Raw genomic sequence first — 13,648 nt, forward strand, 5'->3', positions numbered from 1 at the left:
AAGCACAGAAAATGATGTTAGCATTACATCTTCACCTTGTGGGGAAGTTCATACAAAGTCTGGGGGCCAATCGACCTCTGCTAAGAGAATGCCATATGACAATGTTATATTTTCCCATTATATTATGCACTGTATGTCACCCAAGTCATATAATCTGTCTGGAGAGACTACGTTCCTTTCTTGGGTTTCAACTGTAACATATTGATCAGTTGCCTTCACTGCCAGAACCACATGGAAATTCAGATGCAATATAGTGACCTCTGCCTTGCTGTCGAGGAGAGTTACCGCCCACCTCCAATTCAGGAGGAGAGTTCTTATTGTTTGTGGCATTTTTTGGTAAAGTCACAACCTTCTTTTTCTGAAATTGGGGTTTAAATTGATGAGGTTTCTCCTCCTCCTTCTTTATCTTCATGTCAGATGAAAATTTGAGTCCTTTTTGGTTTCACATACTCTTCATGTCTGCGCTCAGAAAGCCCTCCTCTCTTATAGTGTTTTTTTGGTGATGCACACTTACAACGCAACTTTTACGTCGTAATGCTGTTACAACGCAGCTATTACAACGCAGGATCCATTACATCGGATGCCATTACAACGCATGGCATTACATCGCATATGCTATTACAACGCATACCATTACATCGTAAGTATTGGTAAGTATATAAATTTTTTTAATTTTATTTAATATTATATAATTGATTTAATTATTATTAATTATAAATAAAAATAAATAAAAATATTTATTTATGTTTTTAAATATTATAAATTAAATTTATTAATTTAAGTAATTTTTTAAATAAGTATGAGTATAGGAGTATATGTTTTGGTGTACTGAGGTATATGTTTTGGGGTGTTTGGGTATTTTTTGGTTTTAGGGCAGGGTTTGGGTTTTGGGGTACAGGGGTGTTTTTAGGTTTCAGGGCTAGGTTTGGGTTTTGGGGTACAGGGGTGTTTTTAGGTTACAGGGTAGGGTTTGGGTTTTGGGGTACAAGGGTGTTTTTAGGTTTCAGGGTAGGGTTTGGGTTTTGAGGTACAGGGGTGTTTTTAGGTTTCAGGGTAGGGTTTAAGTTTTGGGGTACAGGGGTGTTTTTAGGTTTCAGGGTAGGGTTTGGGTTTTGGGGTACTGGGGTGTTTTTAGGTTTCAGGGTAGGGTTTGGGTTTTGGGGTACAGGGGTGTTTTTAGGTTTCAGGGTAGGGTTTGGGTTTTGGGGTACAGGGGTGTTTTTAGGTTTCAGGGTAGGGTTTGGGTTTTGGGGTACAGGGGTGTTTTTAGGTTTCAGGGTAGGGTTTGGGTTTTGGGGTACAGGGGTGTTTTTAGGGTTAAGGGTTGGGTTTGTGATTAGGGCTAAATAAATTATAGTTACCATTTATAAATTAATTAAAATATATTTATTAAATTAAATTAATTATATTATATTAATTACATTTTTAATTAAATTAATTAAATTAAAAAAAATATTTTAATTAATTTAATTTCATTACAATTTTAAACATATTTAAATTAAAATAATTTCATTATATTAATTAATTAAAATTAATTACAATTTTTATTAAAATTAAATTAAATAAATAGATTTAAATTTATTAAATTAAATTAACTACTATTTTAAAATGTATTTTAATTAAATTAAATAAATTAAATTAATTAAATTAAATTAATTACATTTTTTTTAAAAAGTATACTTACCTATACTTACGATGTAATGCCATGCGTTGTAATAGCATCTGCGATGTAATGCCATGCGTTGTAATGGCATCCGATGTAATAGATCCTGCGTTGTAAAAATTCCGATGTAACGGAATGCGTTGTAATAATCCGCGATATAGTGACACCAATCCTGTTTTTTTAAATGAGTCCTGAAAGGAACGAGAAGGGACATCACGCAAATGATAACATCTGTCAGAGGGCTCTGGTGACAGGGACAAGGAACATTCTTGAGATTTAGCATTTTTTTTAGGTTTGGTTTGTCCCATCGTTACTTAATAAACTCAGGGTTCTGCTTGGTAGTGTCCCTTGCGAACCAGGTTTGCCAAGTTGTGGTTTATTTGGTCTGGTCCCCAAATTATTGTGACCTATAGAAGTATTTACTTCAGCAATAATTATAGGTAGCTCACGTTCTTGGTTGGCTGGTGCAACCTGTGCAAGCCTCTGGAGTATAGCCAAAGACGCCACTTCACCTTTTATGTTAGACAGAATCATTGAGGAGACCACTGGAAAGTTTTCCCTTAATTTAATTGCCAAATCCAGGGCAGCAACTGCCCCATGTTTGTTCTGCACTTATTTTTAAGACCTCTGGCAAGGCTGACATAGATGGAGTACCATGGTTGATGGTAGACTGCTGCAAAGACTGTGCCTCAAGTGTTATAGTCACCAATTTGAGGACCCATTCCATGGGGTAAGCACATAGTCAATATTCTGTGCTTGTTTTGTGGTCCTGTAAGGGGAAACACGGCTTCAATTTGAGAAATGTTTTGGGCTATACATCAAGGAATTTCCTCATGGCTTCCAGGAATCTTACCGATAATTGAATTAATAATTACAAGACTTATTGTTGGTACTGCAGGCAACTGCTGTCCCACTGCCAGAGCTGCAAAGTTGTGGTGCTGCAACATTAGTGTATGCATGAAATGTTTCTTAATTAGCATCCATAGCTGAAAAATTGACCCAAGAATAAAAGACTTCGAAATGATTGGCATCATGGGCTTAAACCACAAAGCTTATGTCACTGTCTACATTACCAAGACCATGTAAAGTTAAACATGCATGGACTGCAGGTTTGCAAATGTCAGCAATTGGTACTGGTTGTGGCTGCACCATTAATAAAACATGAATGCAAACAAAACGCAAACACTAATATGGGTAATCCTTTTAAAGATTCAAGCTTGAACAACCAACAGAAAATTAGGTGCTTCCTAAATTCCTGTGGAAGATTAATCCCCAACACCACGGACGTCTCCGGCAGAGGTGTAAGGGTACTATGGACTTGCACAGGTTCTACTCAGGAGACCTGTTAAATAAGTATCTGACCAATCTTTGGTCGTACCATATTGCAGGGATTCTGATGAAGAAGAACTGTGCCTTGCGATGACAGGACATCAGAATGTGGGGACTGTGTCTCTCTACCACGTCAGTACCTGTTGGTAAAAATCCTGGCTAGCTCACAGTGCCTCACCTGAACTCCTAACCTTCGCAGAGTAGCAGATGATTTTGGCAAACCAAGAGCACGACCCTCTAGTCCCCAAGGGAACCGTGGAAAAAGATTACCGCCTTTCATCTTTCACCCATGCATGCCCTTAGTATCATTTTGAAGCAGATGTGCTGCAAAAGTAGGCAAATACAACTAAACAAACTAATCAACAATACAAGCAGGCAGTATACAATGAACAACCCAACCATGGCAAATTATGTATCTGTCTATGCCTATCTTTACTGTGCAAGCAAAGGGGTATATTAGTGAGCTCTGAGTTTAGCAATGGACCCTGTATGTGGTGTGTGTTCATTCTAGGACAGGTCCCTATGCCGGAATTCTTCTCTCGGCCCACTAAGGGACAAAACACAGTTTATATGATAAAACTATTGTGTTTTAAAGATGCAGCTGTGTTGCTGTTGTTGCAGGGATTATGTTTGGGAACAGAACTGTAACTCTGGGCATATTTCGTGAAGTAGCGCTACACGAAGCTACGCGAAGTGCACTTCGCACTACACGAGGTACGTATAGCACTACGCGAACTGTGTAGTGAGCTGCTCACGATGATTGCACAGTGCCGGATGCTTGTTCGCACTGTGCAATCATTGAAAACGACATCTTGCACAGTGTGAGCTGTCGTTTTCTGCCGCTCGAGTAGATTTTTACTAGAGCGGCAGCTTTCTCAAAGCGGACTGGTAGTTTCTCTTTCGAGCCGTCATGAGCATACGCGACCACTTGCAATGAGAAGCCTGACCTCCCACGTTGAGAGTCTCTCCGGGAGGTTTATTTTTCTCGCTCGCGATTGGCAACTTGATGTTGCTGATTGGGAATGAGGAAAAAGTCTCGCCAGGATGTCATTTTGCTTGCTCGCGGTCGCCAACTTGACATTGAGGACCGCGAGCAAGCAAAAAATGACCGCTACGCTATGCGTGTTTGCACTGTGCTACGTGCAACTCGCATAGTGCAAAGTTGCACAAACTTCACAAACTATGCAAGCATAGCGTAGTGCTTTGCCCAGGCTTACAGAACTGTGCCTGGGATCACAGAACATAAGTATATAAGGACTGATTCATCTATTCACATCAGTACCCATGAACCACAATCCAGGCTAACTCATTGTGCTTCAACTGCTCTCCTAATCTTCCAAGAGTAATAGGTGATTTGGCACCCCAGAACAAAACATTCCAGTCCCCTCAGGGAACTGTGGTAGCAGGTCATCACCTTTTGTTTGCTCACTCATGCATGTCCACAATAAACAGAAGTGAGACACAAAAACAGTTTACTATATTTATTGACACTATCATGCACTATTATGTAGCAACCGTGCTGCAATTAGAAAACCTACAAAACTTAGTAATGTAATTAGCATCACCAATAAACTGTACACAACGAAAGCCTATCATGAGTATTGGTGTACCTGCCTGAGCATAGCCTCACAATAATATAATAAACATCTCTGGGATGGTGACGGTCTCCATACTTTCTATTTGCCACTAGCTGATCTGCATCTCAGATTGTACAAATCTGGCGCTCTGGTGTGATACCATGGTATAATAGTTTCAGAGGGACTGCATGTCTGCAGGTCCCAGCTATGTTTAATGCCCGAGGATCTTCATGTCCAGACATAATAAAAACATTATTTACATAGTGGGTAAACACGGTGGGGATTAGAAGAGTTCAAGCTTGAACAGCCTACAGCCAAGATATAGGAGATGTATTTTCCCTACCACCATGGACCCCTCTGGTTAGGAGATAAGTTGGGGTCTCTGAGAGGGCACGATTGAACAACTCAGGTGATTCATTAAAATAAGAGCCCAACCAATGTTGGTGGTGCCATGTCATGTCTTCTCCACGCATGGTAGGAACTGCACGTTTGTGGACAGCATAACCGTTGGGATAGCACCAGACTGATACCATGCACCCCCTCAGGATATGTCATCATAGGCCAGCTAGCACACAGTGCCACCATAAATACTTAGGCAGGTGGCAAAGAGTTCTGGCAACCATTGAACATGACAACCCTGTTCCCTCAGGAATCATTGTAACAGATCTAAAACCCTTTCGCTCAGTTACTTGTGCTCTCTTCCTCTCAGAGAAATATACAATGAATATACAGTTGTCCATTTTCAATTTTTATTGAACCAATGTGATTCTTGTATAAAATATATGTGCTTCAATGGTCAATACACAGAAGCAAATGAAGGTTATTAGAATTGCTAGGGCAGTGAACACAATAAAAAGTTCCATTATAGTGCTAAAACAATGTATATATACAGACAAATACAATAATTTCGAAATCTGGGGTCCTCCTCCTACGTGTCCTCTAACCTAAGTGTCTAGGGTGTGTATATGTTCTGCCAAGAATCCTGGACTGGATGATCCAAACCCTATTACCTGAAGGGAAAGGATGTAGATCCCTGTCATGGTCACAAGCTGGACACCCCTCTAGAGATATCAGCAGGCTGCCGGGCCTAAGTATCAGCATGTAGAGACCTCGCAATGACAGCAAAGTGCTCCTCTGCTAACACCTGGAACCTGATGTTTATTTAAAAAAAAAGCCATCCTTGCATTGGGCCGAAAGCTTGATCAGGCTGCCATCGTTTTGTGTGTTATTTATAGCTATGTCACCATATGTATGAAAACAACAAGCACATTTCCACAACACATGGATAAACCTTGTATATGGTGTCAAAGCAGCATGATTGATTCTGCAACCAAGTATACGTTCCAAGAAACTAATCCGGACTGACACAGATGCAAATGTGTGTCAGAAGTCATCATGTAAAAGAAAAGGCCTGTGTATATGTAAAATGGGTGTTTCCCTTCATGCCTAATTGGAATACATGACACCCACTCCTAGGACATAAGTCGAGTAAGAAAGCTATCTATAAGAGCAAACCCTACTGCTAAAAATACAGCAGCATATGCAAAAAGGAATCCTAAAATGTCTTCTTAAAAATCTATCTAAAAGCTGTTTAAAAAGCAATCATGCTACTTAGAAACCCAAAGCACAAAGAAAGCCAATTAAAAAAATATAAAAGCATAAAAAGGTTAATTTAAAAATCAATTCAGAATGTTAAAAACAAGACGTATAAAAGTTCCCACCAAAAAGAATAGCCAGATGTTTGTGTGTTCCAAGTGGTAGATGAAATATTTCTGTTCCCAGCATCGGCAGACAATAAACCCAGAGGCACAACTCAGAACAAGTTTATAGAGCAAATATGTTTCCATCCAACTCCCACGGCAGCCACCACAGGAGCAAAAACAGCCAGTTGGGGTTCTGCCGAAACAGAGCCAAGATCCAAACCATCTGCCGCAGAAGCATCCCAGGGAGGCTAGTAGAATGCGGCCAGGAGCAGTGGCATAGGCAGTGGACAACTATATCAATGGAATTTTAAGGGATCCACCAGTACGTTTATGTCCGAAATCTCAACCAATTGTGATCCCAGGCATAAATCCAAGGTGCACTAGAAACAGCGGAACATGGGTTGCACGCAGTGAAGCCTCACCGGCCGAAATGTTAAGAACCAATGCTCATTCAGTTGCTAAAGCAAGAGTGTGCTAAAGCAATACACCATTCACTCATGGCACAGGGCTACATTAGGTAGTGCCAGCTCCAATTGATCTAGAAATGGGACATTCATTGCAGAGCAAATATATCAAACGACTGTACCGGAAATCAGGAGCAAGACCAGCAGAGGACATCCAAAGATGCTCCCAAAGGCAGAGTCAATAAAAGATGGAATGGGGAGGTAGTGTGAAGTAGCACCTGTATCTCAGAAAAAGACCTTGCAACCTGAAGATCAAACATCTCCTTACCAGAAGTTAAGGCCACATCTTTTTGAAGCAGTAAGGCTTTTTGTTTGCTCAGGGTGACAAAATACGAGGTGGCAAGAGTAATTAAAGTCCAAAGTGTTGCCTCCCAAACTGTATGGGTAGGTGTAAACAGTACTTGTGTACAACAAGTAACAACAGAAGAAACTGTCACCAGATAGGCAACCACTGGCTTAATTCTGCAGCAACCTTGACCGTTCAACATCAGGTAACTCCAATTAGAGAGTCATTTGAAAGTTGGGCGTATTACAGCCACCGGGGAAACCTTTCAAGTAGCAGGATAGGTCCTCCACAGAAGCATTACAAGCCCCATGCAACACAATGTCCTTGCAAATCAAGGATCCACTAAAAAGTTACTCTTGCACTCGGAACTGCTGAGAAATACTTCAGTTCCGACACAGAAACTTAATAGGAAGTTCCCAAGATTTGTGTACAAACCCTTATCTTAATGCTTCATATCTTCCCACTTGATGATGTTGTAGGCAGTATTGAAAATTAAATGTCAAGATTGGCATGTAATATACCCATGGATTAACCAATTCACGGATGTAATTTCAGCAACAGTGAGAGGTAACTTCTCCAGATTCGGTATGTGTAACATAATGTATTTAGCATCTTTGCCTGCCATAAGTATCTGTTGTTCTGTAAGATGGAATAGGGAAAACAGATTTGTGACATTGATATGTCGCCATGTCACATGGCCAGAATGTAGTATTTGTATTGCCAAGCTCAATTGCATAAAAGACCTAAGTTGTGATTGGCCATGTTGCAATGCGGACATGTCTTTTTGACAAATGTCTGTCACTGAGGATACCATGTTTCCCAAAGAGTATACTAATAATGATATGGTGGTCATACCGTTGGCAGCCACAGCTAGAGCCTATTCTAAATTAGCCCTATCAATTCACACAATCTTTCAGCCACCTCCTGCTGAGAGGTCTTCCATATTTTGTTGTGTATGGCATACAAGATGCACGTTTGACGAGGTTTTTATGGACCTAACAAAAAGTCCCTGAGTTCCAGGTCGTCAGAAAAGAGGGACAAGTGTTGTTTCACCTGATACTGTGTTGAGGTTTTTAGCCAGTCAAGGCACCACTTCCCAATACTGTAAGTTGTCACCATTCCGAGTGTTCAGACTGCACATATCTCATATCAGGTCTACTTGTTTTTATAACCCTCAGTGTTGTCGAGGAAGTGTGCCTAACATCCGTTCGTGTTAGTGGCCAAACTATAAGTAAAAAGCGTCCCCTGATGGCACAGCCGGTCTCCAACTAGGAGGTTAATCCACTTCTATACAATAAATGCGCAACAGTTCGACATGGAAGTGAAGTTTTTAGTCCACAGTAATTTGGAATTTCCAATGGGTCCTCCTGAAGAAATACGGTTCAAACCCAATAGTCCATCAAACCCAATGTATTTCGGGTAGAACCCTTGATCAGGGGATATTTATGTTGCGGTTCTGACAGAAAGTAGGAATCCCATGGGTGAAGGCCAAGCAGTCAACCATTTAAGTTTAATTTAACTGTGTTATTTTCGTAATGGAGGGGCATAGCTCTGAAAAGAACAGGAAATAATGGAGTGGAAGGTTGTGTGAAGGTAATATGGTTTTGGCATCCTGCTATGCTGCACTGCCATGACATCTTGGAACCCTGTATGGTACCCGGTTGTGGTCCATGATGACCATCTCTGTTCCTGTACTATTGATTGATTGTGTGATCAATAAAACCTTCTGTCTACCTCCATGTTGTCAACTTAGGCCTGCATTCCTATTTCTAGTGCCAACAATCTTCTGTTAGCACAAGACATGTAAAAGAGTGGCAAGGGAAAGGTTACTAAAAGAAGGGAGGGGGTGAAAGCTACAGACAGAATATGTCAGCTGCAGAAACTGAGGGAATATGAAAAAGAAAACAAGGGGGCAAGTATGTGTGGTTTAAGAGGACAATAAATTTGATAGGGGGAAGTTAGAGTAAACAGGTATCACAGAAGACCCTAACACATACTAGGAAGCCTGATTCACAAAAGTAAAATTAGACCTGAAGTCCAAGTATATACCTGAAGTCTAGCTTTAGACCTGAAGTCTAACTTTAGACCTGAAGTGTAAACATCAGGTCTAAAGTTAAGTCTTCAGGTCTAAAGTTAGATTTCAAGTCTAAACTTTGGGCATGATTCACAGGTCTTCAGGTCTAAAATTACACTTCAGGTCTAATGTTAGACTTCAAGTCTAAGGGCCTGATTCACAAAGGTAGATTACAATTATTCAATCAATTGATTTATACAGCATGGCTAAGTTCCCAGGGAGCGTCCAGGCGGAGGTCTAATTTTACCTTTGTGAATTGGGCCCTTAGACTTCAGTTCTAAACTTAGACTTCAGGTCTAGGTTTACCTCTGTGAATCAGGCCCTAGATGTTGAAAGTAGAACATATTACACATGACTTAGCAGTGGCAGCAGGTATGCTCTAAGGGAGGTAAAGCAGTAGTGATGTCTATCCTGAATTGTGGAAAAATCGAAGACAAAATGGTACTTATTAGTAGGTTCTCTTTATACAAAGGGAGCACATTTACAGGTAAACAAGTCTACTGCCTAAGCAATCCTTTCTCGCCCAACAGTGTAATCCTAAAGGTAATATATTTTCCCTCTTTTACAAACAGTTTTCTCCTGACGATATTGCTCTTCCTCTCACTTCATACAGTTTTGCTATTTTGTCATTCTGAAGCTACAGGCAAAGTCAGTGCCCATTCATGTAGTGCACTGCACAGAGATGAAGTGGTGATATGTTCAAGAGGGGTGAGGGCTTGGTTTCTTCCACTGTAACAAAATGGATGGGAGAAATCTCTACTGGCAAGAGCATGTCAGCTACAGAAACAGAATGTCAGGTTTTACTCACTTTTTCCCAGGAACGCTCTGCAAATGATGAAAGGGCCTCAACCTTTCCTGGTCACCTATTGTAGCCAACTGAGTCAAAGTACCAATAGTAACTCGGGGAAGAGGGGAGAAAACAAGGAGGAAAACAAAAGGTCCCATGTCGCACCCAACTCTGGAACAGAACTAGTCAGCCAAGACAATTCTCTGTTAAGAAATAGGCCAGAAAATGAGGTTATTATGCAAGGTATTTCAAATCCTACAATTAAGTTTGTTCTACGTGTGCTTATATCTACCTGAATAATTCCCTTCTTCTGTGTATTCTGGTGATTGGTGTAGGCGAAAGGCTGTTGTATGTGTAAAAAGGAAAAAGGTAGAGAAAAATAAAGTGTCTAGTGTTGAAGAATAATGAGTAAGAAAATATGTAGAAGAAAAACTGTACAAAAACCCAACTAAAAACATGTAGTGACTGACTAGAGTTACTCCAGCATAAGGTTCTCTGTGATGCTTTTAATGCACTTTACAACATCCACCTTAGCTTCAGGTAGACCTAACAATATTCCTTAATTTATCAGGAATCTACAGGACTATGAAAGAAAATCAGCAACAAAAGCAGACCTCCATAAACTCAGAGCCCATGTCAGATAAGTAGTGAAAATGAAACAAAGTATTGTCAGCACTAAAGCCCTGTTACCATAAACAAAATTATGCAGCTTTTCTCTGTTTTGTCATTTAGGTTTCAGGTATAAACTTCACTGGTGCCTGCAGCCAACTTAGCAGGGACCCAGAGTTGTAGAGCAGGGTCAGGAAAGGGAAGGATGATCCAGGAGACACCGACTCGACAAAAAGAACGCTGAGGGACGACGACCCTGAAGTGCAGGTAAGACCCGGACGAGAATTACTCTTCCCCTAAGCAGGAACGCGAAGCGTCTCTACTCGGGATCAAAGAGTATTTGAGCTCCTCTGCCTGTTCCCGTGCATGCGCGTTAGAGGGAGCCGGCCATGTTTGTAGTTCGCCAGTCTTGCGCGACCAGTAGGCATGACACGGAATATAGAAAACACAACGAACTAAGGAGGGATGGCCAACATTAGAGAAGATCATGGGACATGTGGAAAATGGAACATACAGAAGTCCATAATACATACTAGGTGGGAATTGTTAAAATGAAGAAACACAAAATAAACAAGACTTACTAGAATCAACAGGAGTAGTTTCTGAGGTCAGAGTATCTCCTTAAGTACCATCGTCTACCTTGGCTCTGGTCATGCTGCTGCTGGTGGTGGCCTTCCCCTGCTTGGTCTATTTGGCTATCTTCTGTTCTCCTGAAAGGAGGAGTGATAAAAAGAACACCTATTACAAGTACTCTCAATGAAAGGGAATTCAAGCATTGTACTGGCTAACTAACTGTTCTGATTCCTTCCTTCAACCTCCAACCTAAAATGAGTTATCTGCCCTACATATTGTTTGTTTACTAGAATGATATTGGTACTCCCCCTGCATCATACATTGTTGCTATTGATCAGTCAATCAATCAATCAACCAGAGTACTTGTAGAGCGCGCTACTTACCCGTGAGGGTCTCAAGGCACTGAGGGGAGGGGGTGCTGCTACTGCTCGAAGAGCCAGGTCTTGAGGAGTCTTCTGAAGGTGAGTAGGCCTTGGGTCTGCCGTATGTGGGGAGGGAGGGTGTTCCAGGTCTTGGCCACGAGGTAGGAGAAGGATCTGCCACTGGAGGTCGTTCGTTGGATGTGGGTGACAGCGGAGATGTTAAGGTAGGCTGGTCCGGCGTTGTGGAGTGCTTTGTGGGAGAGGAGCTTGAAGGTGATCCTCTTGTCGACAGGGAGCCAGTGTAGGTCTCCCAGGTGGGGAGTGATGGGGCTGCGGCGGGGGACGTTGATGATCAGTCGGGCGGAGGCGTTTTGGGTGCGATGTAGTCGTCGTAGGTGTTTGGCTGGGATTCCTGCTTAGAGTGCGTTACCGTAATCCAGTCTGCTGCTGATGAGGGCCTGTGTCACCGTTCTTCTTGTTTTGGTCGGGATCCACTTGTAGATCCTGCGGGGCATGCGGAGGGTGTTGTAGCAGGAGGAGGAGACGTTGTCGACCTGCTTAGCCATAGAGAGGGAGGAGTTGAGGATGAATCCTAGGTTGCGTGCATGGTCGGTGGGTGTTGGTGCTGTTCCCAGTGTGGTCGGCCACCAGGAGTCGTCCCAGGCTGAGGGGGTGGGTCCGAGGATGAGTACCTCCGTCTTGTCCGAGTACAGCTTCAGACGGTTGCTCCTCATCCAGTCGGCGACGGCCTTCATTCCCTCGTGGAGGTTGGTTTTGGCGGTGTGTGGGCCCTTGGTGAGGGAGAGGATGAGCTGGGTGTCGTCGGCATAGGAGATGATGTTGAGGTTGTGCTGGTGGGCCACTTGTGCAAGGGGGGCCATGTAGTTGTTGAACAGCGTCGGGTTGAGGGATGAGCCCTGGGGGACGCCGCAGATGATGTCGGTGGCTTCGGATCGAAAGGGTGGGAGTCGGACGCTCTGGGTTCTGCTGGAGAGGAAGGACGTGGTCCAGTCAAGGGCCTTCTCTTATATTCCGGCTTCTAGGAGGCGTGTCTTTAGAGTGCGATGGCAGACCGTGTCGAGGCTGATGTTTCGTCGCTGTCTAGTTGGCGCCTGATGTTGCCTGTGGCGGCGATGAGGGCTGTCTCGGGGCTGTGGTTTCGTCTGAATCCGGACTGGGACGGTTCCAAGATGTTGTTGTCTTCCAGGTGGCGGGTCAATTGGCTGTTGATGATTTTTTCGATGACCTTTGCCGGGAACGGGAGCTGGGAGATAGGCCTGAAGTTCTTGAGGTCCTTGGGGTCCGTCTTGGGCCTCTTGAGGAGGGCGTTGATTTCAGCATGCTTCCAGCGTTCCGGGAATGTCGCTGTTTTGAAGGAGATGTTGATGACCTTCCGTAGTTGGGGTGCCATGGCTGCGTCTGCTTTGCTGAATACGTGGTGTGGGCACGGGTCTGACGGAGATCCTGAGTGGAAGGAGTTACTGCCCTTGAGTGTCTCGTCGTTGTTGACGTTGGACCAGGAGGTCAGGCGGATGGTGCTGGTGGTGTTCGCAGGGGAGGTGGAGTTTGGCGTAGTCGGGTAGGTTGTGGTGTTGAAGCTGTCTTGGATATCAGCGATCTTGCGGTCAAAGAAGATGGCTAGTGAGCCGCACAGTTCTTGTGAGGGCGGGATGTCATTGGCGTTGGCGCTGGGGTTGGAGAGTTCCTTTACAATGCTGAAGAGCTCTTTACTGTTGTGTGCGTTGTTGTCCAAGCGGTCTTTGAAGGAGGATCTCTTGGCTAGTCTGATGAGGTGGTGATGTCTGCGGATTGCATCCTTGTGGGCTGTGTGGTTGTCCGGTGTGCATTCGTGGAGCCATATTTTCTCCAGTTTCCGCCATGTGCGTTTGGAGTTCTGGAGCTTGTTGGTGAACCAGGTGGCTCTCTTGCTGGTGTGGCTGTTGGAGGGTTTCTTGAGCAGGGCGAGGGTGTTGGCGCAGTCGGCGATCCACTGTCTGAGGTTGTGGGCTGCAGCATCTGGGTTGGTGGGGTGGGTGGGTGGGTTCTGGGTGAGGGTGGTGTCCAGCCGGTCTTCGGTGACTTTGCTCCAGCAGCAGCGAGGCAGCTGTTGGGTGCGGTGGTGCAAGGTTGGTTTCGTGAAGGTGAAATTAATGCAGCGGTGGTCGGTCCAGTGGAGTTCGGTGGTGTGGTCGAAGGTGACGTGGGTGCATGTGGAGAAGAC

At 43.5% G+C, this 13,648-nt stretch overlaps 1 long non-coding RNA gene across 1 annotated transcript in view; it reads left to right on the top strand.

Annotated features, from left to right (window-relative positions):
- The window catches only part of LOC144819501 (uncharacterized), a 191,844-nt gene that overhangs the window by 64,623 nt on the left and 113,573 nt on the right, over positions 1 to 13,648 (top strand). Inside the window, exon 2 of the long non-coding RNA XR_013607412.1 lies at positions 10,455 to 10,759. This is a non-coding gene — a long non-coding RNA (uncharacterized LOC144819501). The remainder of the gene's footprint in view (positions 1 to 10,454; positions 10,760 to 13,648) is intronic.

This window comes from Lissotriton helveticus, chromosome 2_1, assembly GCF_964261635.1.
Source record: "Lissotriton helveticus chromosome 2_1, aLisHel1.1, whole genome shotgun sequence".
Lineage (NCBI taxonomy): Eukaryota > Metazoa > Chordata > Amphibia > Caudata > Salamandridae > Lissotriton > Lissotriton helveticus.